General features: G+C 29.2%; 1 long non-coding RNA gene across 3 annotated transcripts; it reads right to left on the reverse strand.

Moving 5' to 3' along the window:
• Positions 1-3,370: 3,370 nt before the first annotated feature.
• LOC131600555 (uncharacterized) lies at positions 3,371-5,335 on the reverse strand. Of its 3 annotated transcripts, none has more exons than XR_009283188.1 (4): positions 4,995-5,335; positions 4,806-4,868; positions 4,567-4,610; positions 3,371-3,874 (listed from the first exon to the last, which is right to left on the reverse strand). It is a non-coding gene; the product is annotated as an uncharacterized LOC131600555 (long non-coding RNA). The 3 variants fall into 3 exon arrangements; XR_009283197.1 differs by having other exon boundaries at positions 3,371-3,625; positions 3,751-3,874; positions 4,806-5,335; XR_009283186.1 differs by having other exon boundaries at positions 4,806-5,335.
• Positions 5,336-7,004: the final 1,669 nt, after the last annotated feature.

A 7,004-nucleotide genomic window follows, 5' to 3' on the forward strand; every position in this document is an offset into this window, starting at 1 on the left:
TTTATAAAAGCTTCAAATGAAAAATCTGTTTGAATAGTTATTCTTAAAATGTGATTTTAGGTATTTCATCTATTTATGGAGAAAAAATTTGGATATCAAAATTTCAAAAAATCACTTAATTTTGAAGCTATTTCAAATAGATTTTCATAAAAATCATTTTTGAAATACTACTTTTTTAAAAAAATTATGATTTTGACTAAGTTTTGGTCTTCAATTATGTATATTTATGTTATATGATGTCAAATTAAGTGTTTCATTTTAAAAAAAACGAATATAAAAAAACTTGTAATATTTTGAAAAACGGTTTTAGAAAATCTATTTTAAAAAATACAAAGAAAAAATTCATTTTTTTAAAGCCGAAACAAACTGGCCCTATATATTACTTCCTCCATTTTTTACTATAAATTGCATTGGAAAAAATTGTATTTAAATTTAAGTCTTTTTATAATTTCAATAAATAATTAATAATATTTTTTCTTTGAACGTCCCTTTTTTCCCTCACAAAAACTGCAGAGGTCGGATTAGTCCTTGAGAAAAAAAGTCCATATTAAATCCCTTACAAAATTTAAACGAGTCATGTTAGTCCCTCTACTAATATTTTTTTCAAACCGATTTTTTTTCTTTTGAACTGTGACTGGACTGCCATTGAAGACACATTTTAGTCCCTCACAAAAAAAGGAGAGTCTAAATTAGTTCATGAGAAAAAGTCTATTTAATCCCTTACAAAATTTCACTGAGTCATGTTAGTCCATATTTTAATATTTTTTTCAAACGATTTTTTTTCTATTTTTAAACCTTGACCGGAATCCTATTTTACGACTATTGATTTGAAATTATTTGTGAAGAGATGGTAGATAAATCATCGCGATACCACAGTGTTTTTTTTTGTTGGGTTTATTATCAGGCTTATGAGTGGGTGACTACGGTTTTTCTTTATGTATTATTGTGTATTAGGTGTTGTTATTGTTTCAGTTGTTAATGATCTTTTATGAAGGTTTAGTTCTGCTGCTGGGGTGATTTAGGCTAATTTCTTACTTTTGTAAATTATACTTGCGGCGAAAATAATACACATGATATATGTTGGAAGAAATCTGGTTTATACCATATTCCTTAGGCTTTGATGATAACAAAGTATTTAATGATCAATTAGATATACTAGGTAACCCAACTTCTGGTGAAAACTCCAACTCTGAAGACCATGTGCAAACGAACTTAACCTTTTACGCGTACTCAATTTCTGAAAGCAAGTATATCTTGTCATGTCCAATCATGGTTTAAAAATAGGAAAAATCGTTTGAAAAAATATTAAAAGAGGGACAGACATGGCCTAGTTAAATTTTGTAAGTGATTAAATAGAGACTTTTTTTCTTAGGGACTAATTTGGACTCTTTTTTTGTGAGGGACTAAAATGAGACTTCATTGGCAGTCCAGTCACGGTTCAAAAGTAAGAAAAATACCGGTTTAAAAAATTTAATTGTAGAGAGACTAATAGTAAGGATTCTCAATGACTAATCTGACTTCTGCAGTTTTTATGAGGGACTAAAATGGACATTCACACTATTTATTATTCTCTCGTTTCAATTAAATGTGGAGATTGTAAAATTTTTAATACTAATAATAATAATTATTTTGTAAATTTAATTTGTGAAAAAAATTCAATAAGAATCTATCCTATTTTTGGGGAGTTATAAAAATAGTAAGTGACTATGACATTTGAATTTTAAAAACGTGGGAGTTATAATTATTATTTTTAATATTTTTATTTAATTAAGTAATAAAAATATGAGAATGTGAGGTTTTTTTTTTAATTTTTTTTATCATTAACTGATTATGAATATGGTTTTTTCTTAATCTTTTATTTAATTATTATGAACCGGAGAGTGGGTTATTTTGTGGCTGGGTTATTTTTCTAATTTTTTATTTAATAAAATAATTTAAAATGAGTGGTTGTTATTTTTTATTGTAAATAACTATTATTATTTTATAAAATTTAATTTACGTGGGGGTCTTTATTATTCTTATGTGGGATGCGGGTTATTTTTCAAATTTCTTTATTTAATTAAATAATTTAAAGAAAGATTGTTATTTTTTAATACTAATAAGTTTTATTATTTTATAAATTTTGTTTTTGTTAAATATATTTAATTAATTATTAATATTATTTATTATAAGTTATTGAAAAAAACTTTAATAGAAGAACTTTAAGTTTAAAATTTACTCTGTTCAACTATAGGGATGGGGATGGCAAGTTGACCCAAATCCGCGGGCCCCATCCGCACCCGAACCCGAGTCAACGGGTGAAAACGCAAGTTGACTGAGTTTGGGTTCGGGTTCGATTGTCACCCGATTTTTTGAATACGGGTTTGGGTAGTGTGAAACCCAAACTCGAAACCCGAAATCACACCCGCTTATTTATATATATATATATATATATATATATATATATATATATATATATATATATATATATAAATAATATTATTTATATATATATATATATATATATATATATATATATATTGTGAAAAATTATATTTTATGTATTTTGTTGCTGGTTTGGGTGAAAAAAATCCGAACCCAACGGTGTGGGCGTGGGTGTCATTTTCCCACCCGAATATCTTTTGGATTTGGGTGCCGATTTCGGGTTTGGGTAGTGTGAAACTCGCACCTGACTCGATCCGACCCGTTGCCATCCCTATATTCAACCACGGATTTCTATTTTTAAATACATTTTTCTTTAATTTTATCATTTAATCAATTAAAATTTTATCATTTTCAAAATATATGGTAACTGCCTAACTGGTAATAGAGTAAAATAATTATTCTCTTATTTTATACACTTCTTAATATATATTTTCTCTATTTCATATTATAAGTATATTTTATTTTTTAAATTTATTGAATAATTATATATCTAGTCTATATATAATTTAGATATATTATAATAAATTTTAAAAAATGAAATTTATTTATAACACTACTATGGAGGAAGGATGTAGTGTATATAAAAGGGTCAACTTAGTGAGAGTTGTGTAAGAGAGGGAGTAGTATAGGGGTGGACATCGGATCGGGCCGGTTCGGGCCCAAAATCTCAATCCGGCCCAACCCTCGGGTGAACTATATAGGCCCAATTCCGACCAATTTAATTTTCGGTTTTTTTCGGTTCGGGTTGAAACGGGTTCGAGTACTTGTATCGGTTAATTTCGGATTTCATAAACAATTGGGCCAACATGTCAAATCCAATCCAAATAGTAAATCCAATAGCTTTTTACTATTTTTTTTATCCAGTCCAAATAGTAAATCCAATAGATTTTTACTATTTTTTTTATCCAGTCCAAATATAAATTTTATTTTAATTTTGTAGGCCATCCAAATTTCAAGCCTAATTATAATTCTAAATTTTATTTTAGTTGGAATGGAAATTGATTGAATTTTTTATAAAAAAAAAAACACTATTAATTATTTGGATTAAATTGGCCATCATCAAACAGAGTCATTCTAGAAGCTTATTGTTACAAATTTTATAATATCCATTATAAAATATAGACTGTCCATACTTTCTCCAACTCATTCATGCAATATTTTCTCCAACTCATTCATGCAAGCAACATCTGCCATCAAAAATCTTAACAAGAGATAATTGTTAACAAAATTAGAACATGATTAACAATTTTGAAAATATGCGAGGCACTTAGGTTTTACCACTAACAAGATCATAAAATGTGTATTCTGAGATGAACATGAACTAACATTAGTGCCTCCATGCAACTGATTTTTCCCACAAGTATGCAACTGTTTTTCCACACAAGTTTCTTATTGCTGCAGCACTGTCTAGTGCCTCTTCAATAGCCAAAAACTGTTAAACATGAACCATCTGTGAACAGACGTACATCGAGGTTCAGTAACTCAATTTAAGATGACAAAACTATACAAGCTAAGGATGACTAAAAACATCTCTTTAAAGCTCATTATGATACCTCAAGATCTTTGCATTAGCTCTAACTTAAACATCTTCAACAAACATAACAAATTATATAATAGTTATATAGTTACTCATAGATTAGGGTCATGTAAACATATTAAAAAATTCTAAAATTTACAAGTTGATTTTCATTGAGCAAAAAAGCATCCCTCGGCAGATATGGCATCCATTGATAATTCATTCAACAAAAAATGGCATATGTCCCAATTCATCACAACACAAATAAATCAAAGAGAGATAAAGTTTAAAATTAAAAAAAATACAAAAACCAGGAATAAATAAGTATAAAATAGATAGAAGCAATAACAACTAACAAGTACCATGAAGATAGAAGCAACAAATCAACAATAACCTGGAAACAATAGTGAAAGAAAACATATCAAAAGAATTAAAGAGAAATTGAAGAATAAAATAGATTAAGGAGAAAACAATAGAAATAATATTCTCACAACAAATACGCAGAATCACATGCCTGAAGAAAAATCAAGAAATCAAAACACATCCAAAATCAAAAACAGATCTACATTTATCTTAGAGTCACAAAACCCAAATGTTAACAGAACCCAAATGTTAACCAACATTACCTTAATAGAAGAATCACCCTTCATTCCATCACTTAGTTTTGAACCTGGAAATCAAAACACAGCCGAAATTAAAACAAATCTAAACTCATCTTAAAGATAACAAAATCCAAATGTTGAATCAACTATTTTAAGACACAAATAATACAGATCTAAAAATCTCTTCTAGAACACTTTTTGAGATACAGTTAACTAAACCCTAAATAACAATCCTTATAAAATCAAAAATCAACAAAACAAACCTTTTGTAGGATTTCATGTCATCATAGTGGTAAATCACCTCTTGTAGCTTTAAATCACTTCACCTGAAAATAAATAATCTATGAAGCCAAGATGAGTATGAGAAGACTATGAATGTATACATGTTGTGTGGTGATGATAAGAGAAGGGGTAAAGACGAAACAAGAAAGAAAGAATGAACGAAGATTTACACGGCGGCGGAGAAGAAGGAATACGAGTGAGAGAGTGAGAGAGTGAGAGAAAGAAATTAGGGTTTCTTTATGTGTTGAAAAAGTAAGAATGAATACAAGTGAGAGAGTGAGAGAAGGAATACAAGTATATAGTAGTATATTAATTAGACTTGGTCGGGTTCGGTGACCGACGGGCCTAACATTTCCATCCGAACCGAACCGACACAGTCCATACTACCGGATCAATCACCCGCCTAAACTGCTAACCCGATATAAACCGACCCGAGATGCCCAATTGAATTCGGTTCGGTCGGATATACACGGTTGGTTTTATTTTGTCCAGCCCTAGAGTAGTATATATTACAACAGGCTTGTTTTAAGAAAAGATAAAGTAATTTGAAGGCGTGTGTTTGGTTTAAAAGGAAGTAACGGATAACGGCCTAGTTTAGGAGCTACCAAAAATGAAAATAGGGGATAAATGATGATGGATGACCCATCATTGAAATGAAACTTGCCGGGCAGTATACCTTTTACGTAGGACATAGTGGGTCCCTTCCATGTGTGCACATGCGTGTGTTGTTGCTCTTACCATGCGTGCGTGCACCAATCACTATCCTTTTCTCTTTTTCAAACCTACATCTTTTAATTTCAACTCTAGTACGTACCCCAACATAGACCTTTACTGTTCACTTATAAAACTACTCATAAGTCGGCAATAGTAAAATACTTTGGAGGTAAAACGAGTCTCATCTATATTTGTCTTCGTTTTTTTTCAAAACAGGTCAATATTTGATTCCGAATTATAATGTAGGGTGATGACCAATTAGATTTCCATTATTTCAAAATAAATCATCCGACATTTACTTATATTTGAATTCATATCCAATCAATTAATTAATTAATGGCTAAATAAAAATTTAATTAATATTTTAAATTTTGAGCATTTAATTAATCAATTAAGACTCTTACTTTAATAAATAGCTAATCTAATTTATATAAGTATATTTGCCGAGGCGGACCTACATTGAGGTGAGGGGATGCAGTTGCATTTAAAACTCCATATAAATAGCATTCACTTCTATCTTATAACAATTACATTACACTAATTGCAACCCCTGAATTTTACTAATTTCTAACATGTTGACATAAAATTGTTAGTGCACCAACATTTTCTTACTATATCATCATTAATTTCCTAACAAAATTTTAAAATCTCTCATTTTTATTGTTCTTTCGTTATCTCTTTGTTTTAAAATAGTACTATTTTATATTTTAAAAATATTCACATAAAAAATAGATATTTGTGAAATAGAAGAAATATGATAATTGAGTTCGAATGCAAAATTTGAGATTAAATATTTTCAAAACTAATTTCCTAAGATAGTACAATAGAACCTAAAATATTAAATGTTAAATAAAATGTTTGCCTCGTTTAACATGAGAATACTTACTTTATTTTTATTTTTATTTTTATTTTTATTTTCAAATCAATATTTTGGATATTATTTTTAAAATATCAGATTTCAGTATAATATATAATATGACTAGAAATTAATAGCCAAAATAAATTTTGTATACTGTTGGTGCACAATGAATAAAGATTGTGACAAAGAGAATAAAGGAATAACGGCGCAAAAGAGATGAGAGAATAAATGTTGTATTCTACTATTAATGATAGCTATTACAAGGCTATTTATAAGAAAAGAAAATCTTGCCACATAAGCCCCAAAACAGTAAACTTAGTGAACAAGTCTAAGGTACAAACAGTACAGTACTACAAAAATACTAAAGTACTCTTATTACTAAACAGCTAACCTAATGGGACTCAGATAACATCTTCTGGTCAATACTATCTTCTGAGTAACCATCAGAAGATCACTCCATCTTCTGAATATTGAATTACTCTTCAATACCATCCCTTAATTCATATTCTTCAATCAAAACTGACAACGCCAATTCCATCCCTCAAGAGCATAAATTGATCCGTCTTGATCGCCTTCGTCAGAACATCTGCCACTTGCTTCTGAGTGC

Source organism: Vicia villosa, linkage group LG1, assembly GCF_029867415.1.
Source record: "Vicia villosa cultivar HV-30 ecotype Madison, WI linkage group LG1, Vvil1.0, whole genome shotgun sequence".
In the NCBI taxonomy this organism is placed as follows: Eukaryota; Viridiplantae; Streptophyta; class Magnoliopsida; order Fabales; family Fabaceae; genus Vicia; species Vicia villosa.